Consider the following 21,212-nt stretch of genomic DNA (forward strand, 5'->3'; position numbering starts at 1 on the left):
TGCGCTGGTCCTCGCGCCCTGCGTGCGCGCGCGGTGCCGCGGCGGCGCGCCGGGGAAGCGTGAGGGCGGAGTCGCGGCTTCCGGAGCCCCGCGGGGCCCTCCTCGGCGGGGCCGCGGCGGCTCTGAGGGCTGGTTCTCTCGGGGGACTCGCGGGCCTCGTGCGGCTGGCCCGCCGGTCACCGCCCGGGCGGCGCAGGAGCGAGGAGGGGAGCTCGAGGCTTCCAGGCCGCGCCGCCTCAGCCTGGCGTGTCTTCCCGGACGGCGTCCTGCGTAGGTGTGTTGCAGACACAAGCAGCTCTTCCATTTCCTCCGTGGGACCCCGTGCTTACTGTCTCTTAATTTACGACCTTCACTTTTCCCCGTCGTCTTTTGATAGATGGAGAGATTGGAGAGATGGATGGGTGGGTGGGTAGGTAGGTAGGTAGATTCTGCCTCATTCTTTTTAACTCCCGCATCCTATTTAAGGGTGTTTCACAGTTATTCTTTGTAACTAAACTACGGTTCACTTGCATTTGTTATGTTTGTTGTGAAAGTTACTCATACCGGTGGCTAAAAATCCACACAAAAGGGGAAAATACTGAAAGAAAAGTGAAGGTCTCCAAGTCCTCCCTGTCCCCCTGCGTGCCCCCTGGTGCATACCCTACACCCAGCTACAATTAAGTCTTTTTAATTCTTCTCATTGTAACTCTACATAGTGTACGTCCTGACACATCAGCCATAAACAGCATCTTTTCAAAGCATGAAAACTTACCTTCAACTCCTAGTTTTAAAAATTACTTTTAGATCTAATGGGGGAAGATTTTGTGACTTTAAACTGTTCACCTAAGTCATTATTTATAAACTTACATATTACCTATTGACTCCCTGCATGAGGAAATTAATATATTTATATGCTCTTTTACCCCCCCATGTTGTAAGTTTGAGTTTTATTTTTATACTATTAAGAATTTGCATTCCCCTCTGTAACTATGATTACCTCTTTCAAGCCTTGTCCATAATTGATTGAAAACAGTGAACAGCATTGAGTGTAACAGGTCTGCAGGCAGAGCCCATATGCCCTTCAGCTGAATCTTTTCTGCACCTAGGCCAGCCTCCAGCTGTCAGCACTGAGATGATTTGCCTGCCATTTTTCGCTTTTATTGGCCACCAGAACCTGCTCTGCCTGCATTTGGGGAAGATCTAAAGTGCCAGGAAATTTGTACCTCATAAGAGTGCCTGCAAACTGCAGGCAATGAGTAGGTAAGGACCCCCAACCGCCTCCCCCCTGGGGGCAGGAGGTACATCTCAGGTGTGTCCACCGGCTTCCAGTGTTTGGGGTTTGAGCTCTACTTAAATAGAAACATGCTTGAAAACATAGCCTTTATTAGTTCCCTCCCCTGCCTGGTCCCATTTCCCTATTGCTCCACTGGTGTTTGCTGGCATCCTTCCCAAATAAACTGCACCAAAGCCTTATCCTAGGCTCTGCTTCTGGGGCACTCAGACCAAGATCGTCGCCCCAGACTGGGTCATGTGAAGCAGGCCTGGGAATGGGGTTCTGGAATTACTCATCAGCCAGATGGCAATGAGGACCCACCCTTGGTGGCAAGTGGGGTGGTTGTAACCCCGGAATCGTGCCACAGCTTTGCAGTTGTGACAGGCAGGAAGGGATGCACTTGGGGGGCGGGGGAGAGGGCTCTGACTTGTGCTCTCTCTCCACATTTGGGAAAGTGGGGGCAAGGGTAATTTTAAAGATTGTAGAGTCAAGTTTTTTTTTTAATGATGGAAAAATACTGAACTATCACCCCAGGGCATGTTCCCATGATACCACATTGGTAGCTCGAAACCCACTATGGCAGGAAACACGAAGGAGATTGGCAAGTACTATAAATGAGGGCTTTAAAAAAAAAAAAAAAAAAAGAGAGAGCCAGTTGTTAAACGTTCTCTAGCACGTTTGCCTTCACTGGGTTTCCTGAGTCTGAGGATTTATACGTTTGTTAATCCTCAAGGCCTCTTGACCGAAGCCTCAGTTTGCTCAGCTGTGAAGTGTTAACCTCCCTCACAGTTTTGTAGTGAAAAATACCATAAACGTGGATCTGATTTGCTCGCGATGAGGGGTAAGGGGAGGTGGACGCCGGCAGAGGAAACTCGCAGGCAGCAAGGCCAGGGTGCACTTGATCTTCATTTGGCGTTTTCAAGGTCTGCAACTAGAGTTCCTCTTTCAGTCAAGCTACGGTTCTCCATTCCGTTTCTTTTAGCAGCTTTGGAAGATAAGTTTCAAAGTCACTAGGGTACTATTTCAATTACTACTCTACCAAAAAGTTAATAAAACTCCTCACTTACTCCCACAGAGTCTTTTATGCAGTGGGAGAGTTTGCCTTCAAACGCATGCATTTTTTTCCTATCATAAAGTCAATAAAGTAGAAGCTCTGTTCAAAAACATTCACTTCCTTGAGCACTTTAAGGCGGAAGATGTCACTCTTTATCATTTGTAAACGTGGGATTTTTAATACTACTGTTTAAAGTTTATTTTAATAATTGAAGGAAACATGCTATTAAATTTTTTAAATGTCCCAAATAAGCCTCAAATTAAGGAAGAAGAAATGGGAAATGCATTATTGTTTGACTTGGGAGGTAAGAGAGCTATTCATTTATTAATTTCCACATCTCACCAACATTGATGGGTTAAAGGTTAAAAAATACTTAAAATGAAATGATAGAAAAGGTGCCCTTAGATGTGGTACCAATTTATGTGCTCACATTTAGCTTGTTCTTGTATTTACTAATTTAGCCTCCGTGTTTTATTTAAGAGAAACACTGCACAGTTGATGATTTTGCATTATTTAACTCACCTCCTGATGGGAGTTATTCAGTACATCGCTGTTTTTCACAGCTTTATTGAGAAATAACTCATATGTCATAATTCATCCACTTAAAGTATTCAAGTCAATGATTTTAGTACACTTGCAGAGTTGTGCAACGTCACCACGTTCTAATTTTAGAATATTTTTGTCCTCCCCAAAAGAAATCCCATACCCATTAGCAGTCACTCCCCACCCAACCCCACAGCCCCAAGCAACCGCTCATCTACTTTAGGTCTCTGAATTTAGCCTATTCTGGGCAATTTCTACAAATGGAATCTCTTTTGTGACTGGCTTATTGCACTTAGCATTATGTTTTCAAGGTTGATCCATGTTGTGGCGTGAATCTGGACTCGTTTACTATTAAGAAGGGGTAATATTGCATTGCATGGTTATAACACATTTTACTATCTATTCACGAGTCAATAGACGTTTGGATTGCTTCCTAGTTTGGGCTATTATGAAAAACACTGCTATGAACACTCATGTACAGGTTTTTGTGTAAACATATATCTATTCCATTATTCCATGTATTTCTTATTGACACCTAAAAATAAAGACAATTTGCTTTAAAGAAAACAAAGAAGGGCCTGGACTCATGCTGCAGAAGTGAGGTGCAGAGAGGTTGGATTCAAGAGATGTGATGATGTTATAGAAACAGACTGTTTCACTTGACTCTGATAATAAGTTCAGGAGGCTGGCACAGGGGAAATGCCTTCTGACTTCCTACCTGTATATTCTTGGCATAGAAAGTCCCTATTTCCTTAATATTGAAAAATTGAAAATACATATTGGCTCATGGGGGTAGTCTTTCTGTCTGCACTCAGGAGTACTAATGCTTTGTCTCTCAAGGTCAGCCATCCTGTGCTTGAAAGGTCAGGATGGTGTGGACAGCTGTGGAAAGTGACTCACGTGCTCGTGACCTATGAGTTCTCATAAATGTTGCATAGATCGTGCGAAAGACACTCACATGCTGGGAAAGAGAAGAAGTCTGTACTTCCCCTCTTGGCATATTCATCGCACATTTCTGAAATTACTTAGTTCATTATTTCAACGAGGACTTACTGATGGCAGGTTTTGTGCATGGTTAAAAGTATGGACTTTGGAGCCACGTGGCATGAGTCGAAACCCTCTTACTAGTTGTGTTGACTGTAGCAGTGTCCTTAATCTCTCTGTGCCTTGGTTTCCAATCTGTAAAATGGGTAAAAGTCTCCGTGTGTGGGAATATGTATAGTTGGAAAGATTGCTGGGTAGTCATGAATGTCTGAAACAGAGAGCACAATAAGAATATTAACTGTTATTAGTTGTGTTCATATACAGCCTCATTGCATTTTTTCCATGATCCTCTGAGCTAATTTTTGCGGGTTTTTCTTTAAACTCTGTTTTACAGAGGAGACGACTAGTGCTCAGAAAAGTTAGGCAGCTCACCCGCAGTCACATAGCAGCTGAGATGAGCCGTCCAAGCCTGCTTGGTTCGCATGACGTTTTATGGAAACACTCCTCCCAATGTTTATGTAAAGTAACTTGATTAAATCAAATGGACTTAAAGAAATAGAAAAAATGATTGGATGAAGACCGTATGGCATGCCAGAGACAGGAAAGGTGAGTCTGCCTTCACAGAGACACGTTCAAAGCCACCAGGGGGCGGCGTGCACCAGGACAACCGGCAAGGATCACCTTTTTCCTTAATTTTCATTAACTGCTCCAAGGTCTGACAGCTCATACTGTCAGTTAATGGACTCCCCACGGAGCGGATGCCTTTGAATTAGAGATCCTTCAACGCTGAGAACAATATGAAAGTGGTTTTCTTCTGCCCCACGACTTCTGAGGTTTTATTTATTTACTTAGCTTTGCAGTGCTTAGCCCCCTTTATGAATGTAATGATCTTGTTGCTAAGTGCCTGTCTACACGTAAGCGGTTGGTATGAAAAGCCATCGCCGTATCAGCATATGGTACATTCAGACCTTGGGAAGGTACGTTCTCTGTTTCAGAAGCTGGGTACCCCTTATTCTTGAAGAACTGGGGTTTTTGAAAATCACTTGGAATTGTTACTACTGCGATCCATTATTTTAACCCATTAGTTAATACCTTTGACGCCGAAGTTCAGAATTTGACCCATATATTAGGGGTAGGATAAACTAATGAAAACCATTAGATGTAACTTAATTAAACAGAATTTAATACTATTATAGAAATTAATACTATTATAAGTCCAAGATGGATGTGAATTCATTCTGTATAATGTGGGTGAAATAGAAAATTAGGCTGGTTTAATTGGTAAATCTAAAAAAATACACAAGAAGAATAAAATGCACACAACACACAAAGATCAGGAGGATATGTCCTTTGAAAGAAACCCTAACCTCTTAGAATGTCTTTCACTTATATGTGCCTTTATGCATATACCAACCTCTTTTTGCTTTTGACTTTTCCTGTACCACCGACTCTGAAACAGTGGTTCTCCCCTGGCGATTCTGCTCACCCCAGGACATCTGGGGACATTTGGGTTGTTGGGGGAGAGGGCTCCCTGCTACTGGCACCCAGTGGGTGGAGGCCAGGGAAGCTGCTAACATCCTTCAGTGCCTAGGACACCCCACAGCAAAGAATTGTCAGGCTCCGAATGTCGGTCAAACCGATGTTGAGAAATCATGCTGTAGGACAACACCCTAATTATTATCAATGTGATGTAGGTGCAAGTTACCAACTTTGTGGCCCACTTTTAGTAAGTGTTTTGGTCCAGTTTAAATTCCTTTGCCTCCTAACACAAGGCCTCGTTCTTGCCTGCTGAAGCAACTGCCAGCTGTTCTTAGTAGCTTTGCATTCAGAACCTACTGAAACTTTGCAACCCTGAAGCTAAAAGGAAAAAAACAGTTCTTTTTTAACAGCAAAAATGTATGTGTAACAAATTATTTCTAAAATAGAAAAGTATTCGTGCATTCATTTTATCATAGGAAATTTTAAAGAAAGTTTTAGTTCTTTAAGAAAGGCCACGTGAAGGTGCTATGAAAGCCTTAGCCCAAAGATCTACATCCTCTGTGACTTTGGCAAGTCCATTTCCAGGACTTAATAGCTTACAGCATATTAAGTGTTGGATGTCTCTGTTTCTGTTTTTTGTTGTTTTTTTTAATGTACAGAAAGTGACAAGAATAGTTCAAAGAACTATTTACATAAATTTACAATGGTCACCATTTTATTGTATTAGCTGTATCATTGCCTATCACCTATCAGTGTATATCTGTATATCCATCAGTTAATCTATCTTGAACCGTTTGAGAGTAAGTAGCAGACATTAGGCCCATTTACCCTCAAATAATTCACTGTGGTCTCCCTGAGAAAAAGACAGTTGCCCTACACAGTAGAGTGATCAAAATCAGGAAATTAAACATTGTTACAATATGACTGTCACGTGGCATACTGGTGTACTGGGGGTGAAGGGGGGGCCTAATTCCTAACACTTGCTATTTCCATGGTAAATGGTTCACCATGGCTGATTTCAAGTTACCGACAGTTTAACACCCAGTTTGCAAAATTCCTGAGTAGTTAGCAGTGAGCTCAGCCAGCTGGGTCCACCACCACTGGTACCTAATCTCCCGTTCATAGTCAAACTTTCAGCTTCTCCAAGCATATCCCTAGTAGCAGACATCGTTCCGAGTTCAGGAGTCAGTCCACAGTCATCACTGGTCCAGTCTTCCTAATCTCCTGTAATCTGGAGTGGCTCCGGCCTTTCTTGTCTGTCATGGCATTGCCGTCTTTAAAGAGCACAGGTTAGGTCTTCTGTAGGATGTCATTTGACCAGGGTCCATCTGCCGTCTTCTCGTGATTAGACTTAGATTATGCATTTTGGGCAGGAATACCATATGAGTGATGTGTCCTCAGTTCGTCAGATTAGAAGTACGTGGTGTCAGTTTGTCCCACTACCGGTGATGCAGATTTTGGTCACTTGGTGCAGTGGTCTGAATGTGTGTGTCTTCCCCCCAGATTCAAACATTGCAATCCTAACCTGCAACGTGATGGTGTTGGGAAGTGGGCCTTATAGGAGAGCTAAGAGAGCTTCTAGCTCTCTTCTCGCCCTGTGAGGGCATGAGGAGAAGTTGGCAGTCTGCCACACGTGGAAGAGGGGCCTCCCCAGATCCCAGCCACGATGTCACCCTCTTCTTGGACGGACGTCCAGCCCCCAGAACAGTAAGAAAGTAAAAGTCTGTCATTCATAAGCCACCCAGTCTGTGGGGCTTTGTTACAGCAGCCTGAACTGACCAAGACTCTTGGCTAAGTGGTGTCTGTGAGGTTTCTCCATTATCAAATTATTGTTTTTCCCTTGTAACTAATAAGCATTTTATGAGGTGACGTGGTGCAAATATCTTCTCCTTCATTAAACCCTTCCTGACTAATTTTAGCATCTGGTAGCCAGCCTCCAAAATGGCCCCAGGGATCCCACCGCTGGCACGTATGTCCTCCTACACTGAATGGGGAGGACATAGGTGTGCAACCAGTGGGATGCTGGGGAAGTGGTGAGGTTTGACGCAGAAGGTTAGGTTCTGAAGGAGACCGCAATCTCCTGACTTGCTCTCTGGGATCACTGGCTCTAGAGAAGTCAGGCAGTCATGCCTTCCCAATAGGTGAGAACCATAATCTGATATTTCAAAATAAATTAATGTGAAAATTAATAAAGGGAAACTCACAAAAATAGAGTGGGGTAGCCAGAAGGGGGAGCTCTCATGTGGGTACCACTCAAGGTCAATACAGACTCCAACAAGAAGAGATGTATCTTTCCTCTCCCTCAGGAATTGATGCTACTTTACTATCACCAGCAGGAGGGAGAAAGATTTTTATCCTTGCCTGGCAACAGCTCAGCCAATGAGAGACTGTCACATCTCAGCCAGTGAACAGCCACTATACTTTAATTTCCTCCAAGGGACTTTTTGTTTATTACAGCCTCCAACTTCCCCTTCTCCTCTAGAAAAGAGTTTTCTCTCCTTTGCTTTACTGGGCTTGCATGTGGTTCACCATAGTGGCCTGTCCCAAATAGCAATTCTTTGCTGCTCCTGAATAAACCTATTTTGCTGATAAAAGAACTGGCTGTTTTATGGTTTTAGGTTTATAGCAGACATAATGCCATAAGATATGGGAAGTGACATGTCACATTTAGAAAAACTCAGAAAGGAAGTGGCAAACTCAGGAAAGAATTAAAATTTGTAGTGTTAAAAATAACCCAAGAGCAAACCAACGGAACTGATAGTTCATTAAGAGAAATAAGCAAAAAAAAAATTAGGAAGATAGTAAAAGGCATGTAGAGTGGCCAGAATAATGGGCTCTGGGAGATATCCACATGCGAATCCCCAGCACTTCTGTGTGTTTTCTCATCTAGCAAAACAGACATTGCAGGTGTGATTAAATTAAGGCTCTCAAGACATCCTGGACCATGTGGATGAGTTTAATCTAATCACACAGGTCCTTAGAAGTGGAGAATTTTTCCTGGCTGTGGTGAGAAAGAGATGCAAATACAGCAGAAGCGAAAAGTAAACAGAAGCCCTGGGAGGACAGGTGTACAGAAGGGCTAGGAGGAAACCTGTTCCTACTAGAACAGAGTGATAGGATGGTGCTAGAGAGAGTCTAAAATAATACCTACCCGATATGCTGATATGCTTGGCCATTTGGAAATAGCAATTAGTTTTGTTTTGCTTTTTTAACATAATTCTTTTGGTGAGCCTAAGAAGAAATGATAGAAGACACCTAAATTCTTAACTTTAGGAAAAGCAAACACTGTACAAGAAAGAAATAAGAAATAGAATTGTGGTATACAACTCACCTCGCAGGAGAAAGTACTCATATTTTCATACATGGTAAATTGATATTGTTTGAGTTCTTATTGCATGGCGGGAGAGAGGAAAATTTGGGAAGATGATTAGATAAGCCATTGTCTTTATCCTCCATTACTTGATGATCACCGAGAATATCTCAAAGTGATAGAGAGATGGAAGTATAAACACAGTTAGAATGAGGGAAATAAGTATCTGTAGAAACAGCAAAAAGAGTTGAAAGAGGCTGCTTCTGGGAACAGTAAGATATGGCTGGGAACTATTCGTGAATCACTTGGGAAATAATTTAAAATAACTTTAAAAGGATAATAAAAGAAGTGAAATTTTTTATTAGACACAAAATATGCTCTACTTTAAGGTTTTCATTTTACTTTAAAAATATTTCTTCATTAAGTGAAACTATTGTAACACATGCAATAAATGCTATACTTTTTTAATTTGCTAACTTCTTGTTTAGTATATATTTTATAGTAAATTTCATGTGGCAGACACCTCCAAATGTTATTTAAAGAAACAAAGTATTATTCTGACTGATAATCAGTCATTTGATGCAGCTTGAAAGATTTTAATTTGGGGGTTTAACATTTTTCTATATACTTCTGTTCTACTTTAGCTAAGAGTTCTATGCCTGATTTTCAGTATTGTGCCCAGTATTCTAGAACAGCTAAGATGTGTGAATTTAGTTAGATTGACAAGAAACCAGAAGATGAAGTTTTGTATTTCTAGATTTTAATTTCTTTAATTGTATTTCTGTTTATAAAAGTAGCATATGGTCATTATAAAACACTGAACAATAAATAAAATTTTTTCAGAGTTTTTCTCTAGGCTTTTTCTCAATACATATACATTTTATATATACATATATGTTTACATCTATATTTAAAACATCATTATTTAAGACAAAACATTTGTTTTAAGAACTTTTATTGACATATAGTTAACAGACAATAAACAGCATATTTTTAGAGTGTACAATTTGGTATCCCAATCTCCCAGTTCATTGCCCCCCCAACCCTTCCCGCATTCCCCACTTGGTGTCCATGTGTTTGTTCTCTACATCTGTGTCTCTCTTTCTGCCTTGCATTTCCTCTTTCACAGTTGTTAGCATTTGCCTTATATATTGAGGTGCTCCTATATTGGGTGCATATATATTTATAATTGTTATCTCCTCTTCTTGGATGGATCCCTTGATCTTTATGTAATGTCCTTTCTTGTATCTTGTAACATTTTTTATTTTAAAGTCTGTTTTATCTGATATGAGTATTGCTACTCCAGCTTTCTTTTGATTTCCATTTGCATGGAATACCTTTTTCCATCCCCTCACTTTCAGTCTGTATGTGTCCCTAGGTCTGAAGTGGGTCTCTTATAGACAGCATATATATGGGTCTTGTTTTTGTATCCATTCAGCCAGTCTGTATCTTTTGGTTGGTGCATTTAGTCTATTTACATTCAAGGTAATTATTGATATGTATGTTCCTATTACCATTACCTTAATTGTTTTGTTTGTGTTTTTGTAGGTCCTTTTCTTCTCTTATTTTTCCCGCTTAGAGAAGTTCCTTCAGCATTTGTTGTAGGGCTGGTTTGGTGGTGCTCAATTCTCTTAGCTGCTGCTTGTCTGTAAAGCTTTTGATTTCTCTGTCGAATCTGAATGAGATCCTTGCTAGGTAGAGTATTCTTGGTTGTAGGTTCTTCTCGGTCATCACTTTAAATATATCGTGCCACTCCCTTCTGGCTTGCAGAGTTTCTGCTGAGAAATCAGCTGTTAACCTTATGGTTATTTGTCACTTTTCCCTTGTTGCTTTTAATAACTTTTCTCTGTCTTTAATTTTTGTCAATTTGACTACTATATGTCTTGGCATGTTTCTCCTTGGGTTTATCCTGCCTGGGACTCTCTGCACTTCCTGGACTTGGGTAGCTATTTCCTTTCCCATGTTAGGGAAGTTTTCAACTATAATCTCTTCCAGTATTTTCTCAGGTCCTTTCTCTCTCTCTTCTCCTTCTGGGACCCCTATAATGCGAATGTTGGTGCATTTAACATTGTCCCAGAGGTCTCTTAGGCTGTCTTCAGTTCTTTTCATTCTTTTTTCTATATTCTTTTCTGCATCAGTGATTTTCACCATTCTGTCTTCTGGGTCATTTATTCGCCCCTCTGCCTCAGTTAATCTGCTATTGGTTCTGTCTAATGTATTGTTCATTTCAGTTATTGTGTTGCATATCTCTGTTTGTTTGCTCTTTAATTCTCTAGATCTTTGGTAAACTTTTCAATCTTTGCATCCAGTCTTTTTTCAAAGTCCTGGATCATCTTCACCATCATTATTCTGAATTCTTTTTCTGGAAGGGTGCCTATCTCCTCTTCATTGAGTTGTTTTTCTGGGGCTTTATCCTGTCCCTTCATCTGGTACAAAGTCCTCTGCTTTTTCATTTTCTCTCTCTTTCTGTGGCTGTGGTTTTCAGTTCCACAAGATGAAATACTGCTGATACTGCTTGATCCTGCTGTCTGCCCTCTTGTGGAGGAAGCTATCTAGGAGGCTCGTGGGTGCTTCCTGATGGGAGGAACTGATGGTGGGTAGGGCTGGGTGGGCAGAGCTCAGTAAGACTTTAATCCAATTTGGTGGGCAGAGCTCAGTAAAACTTTAATCTGCTTGTCTGCCAATGGGTGAGGCTGTGTTCACACCTTGTTGGATGTTTGGCCTGAGGCGACGCAGCACTGGAGCCCACAGGCTCTTTGGTAGAGCTAATGGTGGACTCTGGGAGGGCTCACGCCAATGATCACTTCCCAGAACCCCTGCCGCCAGTGCCCCCTTCTTCTCCGTGAGCCACAGCCACCCCCCAACTCTGCAGGCAACCCCCCAACACCAGCAGGTAGGTCTGGTTCCGTCTCCTATGGCGTCACTGCTCCTTCCCCCTGGGTCCTGGTGAGCACACTTTTTTGTGTGCCCTCCAAGAGTGGAGTCTCTGTTTCCCCCAGTCCTGTGGAGGTCCTGCAATCAAATCCCACTGGCTTTCAAAGTCTGATTCTCTGGGGATTCCTCCTCCCATTGTTGGACTCCCAGATTGGGAAGCCTGATGTGGGACTCAGAACCCTCACTTTAGTGGGTGGACTTCTGCAGTATAACTGTTCTCCAGTTTATGGGTCACCCACCCAGCATTTATGGGATGTGATTTTAACGCGATTGTGCCCCTCCTACCGTCTCATTGCGGCTTCTCCTTTGTCTCTGATGTGGGGTGTCTTTTTTGGTGAGTTCCAGTGCCTTTCTGTCGATGATTGTTCAGCATTTAGATGTAATTCTGGTGCTCTTGCAAGAGGGAGTGCTAAGACAAAACATTCTTAATGAGAGAACCTCTAGACTATCATTTACATTTGGTCAACCCCACTATAAAGGGACATAAGTTTGCAAAGGAAAAAATTAGTTTGCCCAAAACTGGGTTTGATTTTTAGGGCTTCTGATATCAGAACAAGGGCTACACCTAGATCCAGATGGACTTCATGGGGCCTAAGTTCCCCCAAACCCAAAACAATTGCCAACTATGAGGTTTTCTTGGGCTAGTTGGTTATTGCCAAAATTGGATTCCAAATTTATCTCTTAGAGCCAAACCACTGTATGTTTTACTCAACAGTAACAACCCCCACCCAGTTTTATGGGAATAACTGGCTGACATGGCTTTCAAGGCCTTAAAAGAAAGTTTGATGAACCCACTGCCCTTGGGCATCTCAGTTATCACATTCCTTTTTATACATGAAAAGGAAGGGAATGCCCTGGGGGTACTCACCCCAAAACACAGGGACCACCACTGACCCATAAGGTTATTATAGCCCAAACCTAGACCCCCTGGCACAGAAATACCCCCTTCCATTAGAGCCATTACTGCCTTTGCTCTCTTGGTTTTGGCTGCTGAGAAGATCCCGGCGGATTCCCTTTGACCATTTTTGTACCCTGTGCAACAGAAGCCCCCCTGAATTCTCACCACACCCAACGTTTCTCAACCAGCCGCCTCACCTGTTAGGAAGTCCTTTTGTTAACTGCCGCTCACATGACTCTATGTAGTAATGACCTTACCCTGGCTACTGCTCTTCCTTCCAACACTGACAGAGTCCCTCGTGACTGTTGAAGGCTGATGGGCCACCTCCTGGCTCCTTGTGACGACCTACAGGAACTTCCACTAGAACGCTGCTTGATGTCTCGTGGTTCACAGAGGGTTCTAGTCAAAAGATGACAATGGCAGGTATGGTGCCGGGTGTGCTGTTACAACCCCTTTTGATGTTATATGAGGCAAGAACAAGTACCTATGGCTGCTTCAGCCCAGCAGGCTGAATCGTATGCTCTTTTACTTTAGCCAAGGACGAAACTTCCAATATTTATACTAATAGTAGATATACTTTTGGAGTAGATCATGATTTTGGAATCTTGTGGAAGCAATGTGGAGTCCTTACTTCCAGTGGAAGTAAAATTAAAAATGGCCCCTGGCTTCCTAGGTGGCGCAGTGGTTGGGAGTCCGCCTGCCAATGCAGGGGACACGAGTTCGATCCCTTCTCCAGGAGGATCCCACGTGCCACGGAGCAACTAAGCCTGTGCCCCACAACTATTGAGCCTGCACTTTAGAGCCCATGTGCTGCAACTACTGAAGCCCACGAGCCTAGAGCCCGTGCTTCACAACTGGGGAAGCCATGGCAATGGGGAGCCCGCACACCACAAGAAAAAGTAGCCCCCACTCACCGCAACTATAAGAAAGCCCACACACAGCAAAAAAGACCCAACACAGCCAATAAAATAAACAAATAATTCTTTTTAAAAAATGGCCCCTATGTTCAGGAATTATTAAATGCAATACTCTAACCTACCACTTTAGATATTATTACGATTCCAGGGCATTCTAAACTTGACCCTCTAGGGATCAAGTTAATATTTTTGCAAGGAGTGTCACCCTTAAAAGGACAAACAGAAGCCAAACCTCTGTCATGGTCCAGAGGGATATTTCTCCAAATAATAACTTAGAAAAACTGGCTAGAGAAGCCCAACAACTGGCTTCAGAAAAGGAAAATCAAAATTGGAAATTCAACGCTTGTTGATTTGGTAGAACGAGAAAGCTCTGGTTGGGAGCAAATAACCCAGTCCTATGGGAGACTCTGAAAACCCCATCCCCACTGCTGTGCATGCATCAAACTATTGTTCTACTGGCAAAATGATAGCTGTTATGAATCAATATTGGTGGGGAAACATTGTAAAAGGTTGCAAAAACTGCATACCTCGCTTGTCCCACTCGTCCAAAGTACAACCCAGGGAAGCCCGTACATACTGCCCCTGGACCTTTAAAACTGCCTAATGGATCATTCGAGGTCTGGCAAATGGATTTCACACAACTTCTTTTCTCTCTTGGATATAAATATGTTTTAGTCATGGTCTGTATGCTTTCACACCGGACTGAAGTCTTCCCTTGCAGACAGGCTACTGCCTCTTCTATGGCTAAAGTCCTTTCAGAAAAGACTGTCCCTACCTGGGGAACTCCTTTAACTCTACAGTGAGGGAGGAGCCCATCTTACCAGTCAGGTGCTTTGAGGAGTCTGTGCTGTTCGGCCTGTTTTACAGCACTGTCACTGTGCTTACCACCCTCGATCCTCTGGTTTAATAGAATGTACTAATGGCATTACTAAGACTCAGTTGGCAAAATACCTTGGTCAAAAGTTTGACACGGCTCCTTCTAAATCTCAGATGCGTGCTTTTTTGGGATTCATACTCTCTCACCCTTTGAGATAGTCACAGGAACCCAACGCACTTGGCTCCTGCTTCTTTTGACCCACAGTTGATAAAAGGAGAGATACTCCAATATCGGAAAGGCTTAATTGCGTCCATCAAAAATAACCATGTTTTGGTAAAGCAAACTTTACAGTGTGCCCCCAGGAGACAGAGACTTTAAGAATCACACCTTGCCAACTGGAGCTTTTGTCTATTGGAAAGCACGCTTCCAGAAGAACTCTCTTCCACCTCACTGGAAAGGTCCTTATCAGGTACTGCTAACCAACACTTGTGCCATACCAAACTCCAAAGCACTGACTCTTGGATTCATGTGACACACCTTAAAAAAAAAAAAAAAAAGCACTGAACCCGACTGGACTTGCACATCATCTGGTGACCTGTAAGTAAAGGTTTCCCAGCATTGATGCAGACAACGTCTGATGAGACAGCTTTCCCAATATATCTAGACTAGGCCTGTTGGAAGTTTGTCTCCAAACCCTTGATGATGACATAATGCTTTAGATGTCTCCAGTGTCTATGCTTTTGATAACATATAGACTTTGATAAAAAGTGTCTGAGAGTTCTCCCTCCTTCCTAGCCCTCCCTGTTACTCGAATGTAACCTCAACAGGTTTCCAATCTGTGCACTTTCCCTCTGACCTGGGACACTACACCCTGAAAGGTCCTTCCTGGCATTGAGAGACAAAAATCCACTGAAACTGGAAAACCTGACTCTTGATCAGTGATGCTTTCAGAGAAAGGTCTTGATCAAAAGGGGGAAATGTAAAAAATTAATACACAGAAACCTCAGTTAAATAGAGTTGGGAGACCAGAAGGAGGCGCTCTCACCCCCTGTGATGACTGATGGCAGAGCCCAACAGAAAGAGAAAGACTTCTTCCTGGCAAGGACTCAGCCAATGAAAAGCTATGGACTCTTTGTTACTGTAGTACTCCGCCCCCCAACTTCCTTTTCCTCTCTATAAAAGCATTTGTCTTCCTTTGCTGTGTGAGGATTTGCATGTGGCTCACACCATGGTTGCAGACCCCGAACTGCAAATCTCTGCTGGTTCTGAATAAACCCATCTTTGCTGGAGAAATATCTGGCAGTCTATTTGTTTCAGGTCAACAGCCGCATTCAACCTAATTTCTCCTCACTCCCTGTATGAATTCTTTTCCCAGTCAAGCTGAGCTAGTATTCACATGCCCTGATCACAGCATGACCTTTCTGTATTCTCCATTCTCTCTACATGCTTCCTTGTGCTGCCTACCTAAAAACTCTTCATCCTCTCAGATTCAGCTCAAATGCTGTCTACTCTGAGAAGCCTTCTATGTCTCATAGGCAGCTCAGCCATTTCTTTTTCTGCATCCACATAGCACTTAATCCATACTTTTGTTATAACATTTACTGCATTTCTACAATTACGTATTACTCATAAATAATTGACAAATGTTTGTCTCTTGGTAGGTCATGTACCCTTTTAGGAAAGAGAACATTTTATTTTTGTATTTTTTTCCCCAAAATGGATGCCTGGCAGAGTACGAAATAAATTTGTTGAGTGGGTAGGTAAGTGAAGTGCTGCAGTGTCATAATGTTTAGAAAAAATGTTTGTCAATCCACACACATGGTGCACGAACATACATGTACGTGCATGTGAGTATGTACGTGTGTACATCTCACAGGAAAACCAGATAACAAATAGAAAGATCTGTGAATTTTCTATTCTTAGTCATTTTTATAGCCTTCTTTTCTATTTCTATTTCAGTTTCCTTAGACATTTGAGTGGCTTTTAGGATAGTTGCTGTGACCAACAGGCAGACAGGAAAGTTGAGTCCTCTGCATCTTATGATTTGTATCAGTTTTATGTAATTTAAGTAATTCAAAGCTGAATTTCTCAGCTCTTAATTAGGGTTTTAAAAGCTTATATAAGCCTGCTCTTTCAAAGAGAATTACTTCTTAGATTTAGAAACAGATGTGGACAGGAGCATTTAGATGCTGTCAAAAGACATTATTGCGTGTGTGTACGTGTGTGTGTGTGCATAAGCCTCTCACGAAGACTGACATTACTTCCAAACTAAATTACACGACTGTAGCTTCTTGAAATTTAACCAAAAAGAATATCATAAAAACATATAAGGATAGATGCATTCTATTTAGTGATTGACCTCTATAGTTAATTTCACTGAATAAAATTAAAATAGTCTAAGGCAAGATTGTACTTATTCATAAGTCAGTTATGGGAGAACATTCTTATGGAAAGGATTGAGCCTTTTCACCCTCAATTTAATATTTAAAAATTTGGTCAATTACCATTTTTAGGACCCTTGGCCATTTAGCTCTTACATAGCTCGTTGCTCCGTACAGTAAATGTTCAATATGTGAGGCTGATTCAGTATATATTGCTTCACATGCTGTTCTTGTTTTAAATGTGATAAAGTTGCTGGATATAGTTGGAAATTCATAAAATATTTTCAACGTTGCTGTATTTCTATTAATTTTAGTTTCTTCTAGTTCAAAATTCAAGGCATCTTCCTTTTGCAGAGAGATAGGAAGTGACTCTAACACACAGCTAGAATACAAATGTGATTCAGGCTAAAAGCTTTAGCAGTTGGATGCTGTCTTTTTGTGAGGAGGCTTTAGAAAGAAATCAAAGAAGCAAATCATCCACATATTGCAACACAGTATAACCCCTGGGGACTTTACATCATCCAGATCATCCTTCAGAATTTGTGAGAAAGAAGAAGGACGCTCAGCAAAATCCTCAGGCATTATCGTCCTGGTGAATTGTTTTTCTTCCCAACTGAAGGCAAAAAGGTATTGCCTGGCTTCATGGACTGGGATACCAAAGAGCACACTGCATGATCCATTACGGTAAAGAAGTAGCTTCCATTGGGAATGGACGTTAGAAATAGCAGGGTGTCAAGAGGTAATAATGTTGTTTATCACTCGGAGGTCCTGGATGAACCTCCACCCCTGCCTCTAGGTTTCCTCACAGTGAAATGGGAGTATCCCAGGAGCTAGTGCAAGGGGGGAATGAGACCTAGAGCCTTGTAATCTTCTATTGTGGGCTGTATGCCTTGAAGGGCTTCTTTGCTTTTAGGATATTGATGAATCCTCGGGAGAGTTCTCCAGGGGTCTGTTAGAACCTCGGTGGGAGGTGTGTTGTTAACTTCGCCAGCTGGAGATTTTGCCCATAAGGCAATGTTGCTGATTCAATAGGGACAAATGAGCAGTGTTTCCAGAATCAGCTCCAGTGCCATGAGAGACAGAGGAAATAAAAGATGTCAAAGGGTCATTTAATTTGGTGGGTTACTTTGATGACTGCTGTCAAATTCTAGAGTTGTTTCCCCCTTTGGGGAGAAAGAAACTGTGGCATGACACTTCTCTAAGGAGTCTCAGCCTGATAAATGGCTGGGGCGGGAGAACTAAGGAGAAAAAGCTCGGTATGTCTCAAAGGGCCTAAACAAAAGGGAATAGGTGCAGAGACAGGAAGCTTTTGAGGTTCATCAGAGATGCCCACTGTTTGAACTGTGTTAGTGCTCCGAGGCAGGGACTGTTGAATAGCGCTGGGACTGAGCACTGAGTATGTGGCTGCAGCATCCGTCCGGACTGGAAAAGGCTCATCCCCGTCTGGAGAGGTTTCTCCAAGCCAGTAGAGAGGGAGCGTCAGGAAGAGCCCCTGCTTCACTGGGAACTGGGAGGACCTGGGCCCTGGTTAGAGAGCTGAAGGCACCTAACATGCTCAAGTTTGTAAGCCTCTCTTTCCCAATGTCCTGGCTCTTGGCAACAATAGCAGAAACTAGGAGAGTCTGGGTTTTGTTTAGGCGCCTTCATGCGCTGGAGTTGAAGATTAAGAATCTTGGCGCTCTTCCTCGCGGGTGACTCCTCTAGAGTGTGGGAGAGCTGGCTTGCCAGGGTAACTAGATCTGGAGTGACCCAGTCTCCTGTTCCACTTTGGTCCTTCTTACTAGAAGGGAAAGGTCCGGTTCAGCCTATTCATAAACAGAATTAAAAGCTTCCCCGGGTGGAATCAACATCTGAAGAAAGACCAGAATTTTCTTTAAAAAACATTTTGAAGTCAATTACATTAATTGTGAACAGTTCATCAAATTTCTGTGTGCAAATTTGAATTTTTTTTCCAATCAACAAGCTTCTAGGAAAAGCCCTAGGAATTACTCAGTGAAAACGCCTAGTGTTGCCTGAGCCTGATCATAGAAGTTGGGGGGCTTACTGTATCTCCACTTGTAATCTTAGACACCTTTCAGGATCCTCCCAATGGGCAGCTTTCATCAAATGCTGGGCCTGGCCTTCACTGGTAAACATCTGAACTAGCTGATGTAACAGAGGAACCATGTGGATAAGTTTGAATGACTATATTAAACTTCTCGGCAAATCTGTGAGGATCTTCAGTTACTTGGGGAAGATATTTGACTGCTACTCGCAATTCAGCTTTAGTCCAGGGATTATGAAAAATTAAGTGTTTGGCCCCTGGATGCTCAGAAGGCTTAATTTTAAAGGGACGGGTTCTGACAAGTTCAGAGGAAAAGGGAGAGAGAAAAGAGGGAGTATGGTGGGAAAATTCGTATGAGGGAGTGGAGGGTGTAGAGGGGCATAGGTGGCTTGGGAGGAAAGGGGAAAGATGGCACTGGAGTTGGAGCCCGAGACGCAGAAGCCGAAGAAGAGCCTGAGGCTTCAGGAGCCCTTTGGTATTTCCTTCCTTCACTCCAGTTAATCCTGCTGGAGCCTGATTTTTATCTGCGAGAACCACTGAGAGATAGGTTGGCTGCTCAGGCTTCAGTATCTACAAGACACTTTTCAGAAGTGCCTGAAGCTAGTCTGTCGCTTCAAGGAAGACAGCTGACACTATTTGTTGCCAATGATAAAATAAGAGTTTTCAAGTGAAAATTTTGGATAGCTGCTGTGAGCACTTGAAAGCTTCCTAATATGTAAGGAGTTTTCTGACCACGTCAGTGTGATGTTTATGATGAGGGCTCTTTGATACTGTGTAAGGAAGCCTGTCGACATTGGGAAGATCTGCATGTCGCCCAGTGAGTCATTATTTTCCAAATGACCAGTGCACGACGGGACAAAGTCTACATGGTGTCGGGGTTTCCTGTTGCTGCTGCAACAGACCACTACACACTTAGGAGCTTACACAATGCAGCTCTGTGACCTTGCAGTTCTGCGGGTCTCAGTCAGACACAGGTCTCCCTGCGTTCCTTTCTGGAGGCTCCACGGGAGAATCTGCTCCCTTGTCTTTGAAGCCAGCACAGTTGGGTTGAGTTCTTTTCCTGTCGCACCTCTGTCACTCTCTTCTGTCCTCTGTCTCTCTCTCAATGTCCCTCACAATCACATCAGCAAATGTCCCTTTTGCCACGTTTCCCAGGTTCAGGGAAGTGGGACAGGGATGTCTTTGGGGGCCATTATTCTGCCTCCCACACGTGGACAAAAGATGCCTTCAATGTTCCAGAAAGCTGTGGATTCCAAGATAGCAGAGCAGAGTTCACTGATAGAGCTTCAGATGCCACATTGCAGCTAATCTTTTATAATTTTAGAGTTTTTGTTCAGTTTCTAAAAGGCTATTAAAATGCCCCCTCCCCTTTCCAACTACATATCTGTGTTGCACCTGGAGTTTCTTTATCCAAGCAACCTCTTGCAACAGACTGAACACAGAAGCAAGTGTGAGAATCCCATTTTCTTCCATTAAGCCAGACATTAAGGAGATTTGCAAAAATGTGAAAACAACACCACTCTTCTCACTAAATTGGTTTTGTTTTGGAAAATATGGTAATTTTTATTAAAAAATATTTATATTAATGCATAGTGGTCTTGCCATTATTTTAAAATTAATTAATAAATGTTTGAATGTCCTCAGTTTTAATTTCAAATAAGGTAGATATTGTTAAATATAACACATATTTACAAAAGTTCTTTGGAGTCCTCAATAATTTTAAGGGTATTAGGGATTCTGAAACCAAAAGGTTTGAGCACTTCTTTTGCAGAGAAAAAAGCATCCTGGGGAGGGGGGTGGCTGTAAGGTGATGGTCCAGGATGACATTGGAAAGACTTGGAATCATCTCTTTGCATTATCGCCAAGTTTTAGGTAACATCTCTTACACATTTTCTAGAACTACTGGGGTACGGGAGGAAGAAGAGTCTCAGGACTTACACTGACTCTGCCCTTGGCTCACCCACGAGGAGCTGTGTCTCCTTCATCACTTGCTGAGCGTCTCAAGGCCTCACTTTCCTCCTTCAGGAAAAGGGCATAAACACGGGCTCTGTCTACCATCAGGGTTGTTAGAAAACTAAGTAAAATAGTGGAAGTAAAATGATTTCTAATCCAGAAAGGGCTATATAAGTTGGGTTTAGTGGGGCTTTTTTGTTTGTTTATTTGCTTGTTTCATTTCTTAGCACATGTAGGGGCATATCTGTGACAAAGTGATTTTGGCTGAATGGGACTAAATCAATAAATTAGCCAGTGTCTGTGAAATGCCTGCCCTGTCCCAGCACAGTGGGGACCTGCGAGGATTGCAAGACCCAGCTCTGTCCCGGGGAGCTTATAGTTTTGTGGAAAAGAGAGATAAGTCAATATACCAGAGTATATTTTCAAAGGCTTTAGACTACAAGAGAAATTAGAATTCAGGAACTAGAGAAATTAGATGAAGGAGGTCAACTTTCAGGGAAAGGATGAAACCTGAGTCATGTTTTGAGGAATGGAGAGGATCTGAAGAGCAGGGGGAGCTGCAGCTCCCTGCAGAGGTGCTAAAATGAAATTTTAGCACTGCAGGAGGAAGATGACTGGGTTAAAACACAATTTCTAGTGCTCTGAG

At 42.5% G+C, this 21,212-nt stretch overlaps 1 long non-coding RNA gene across 1 annotated transcript; it reads left to right on the forward strand.

The window, feature by feature from the left end:
- Positions 1-48: 48 nt before the first annotated feature.
- LOC130856137 (uncharacterized) lies at positions 49-9,437 on the forward strand. The gene is made up of 3 exons (XR_009054446.1): positions 49-274; positions 1,086-1,239; positions 4,228-9,437. It is a non-coding gene; the product is annotated as an uncharacterized LOC130856137 (long non-coding RNA).
- The last annotated feature ends 11,775 nt before the right edge of the window (positions 9,438-21,212 follow it).

Source organism: Hippopotamus amphibius, chromosome 6, assembly GCF_030028045.1.
Source record: "Hippopotamus amphibius kiboko isolate mHipAmp2 chromosome 6, mHipAmp2.hap2, whole genome shotgun sequence".
NCBI classification, from domain to species: Eukaryota; Metazoa; Chordata; class Mammalia; order Artiodactyla; family Hippopotamidae; genus Hippopotamus; species Hippopotamus amphibius.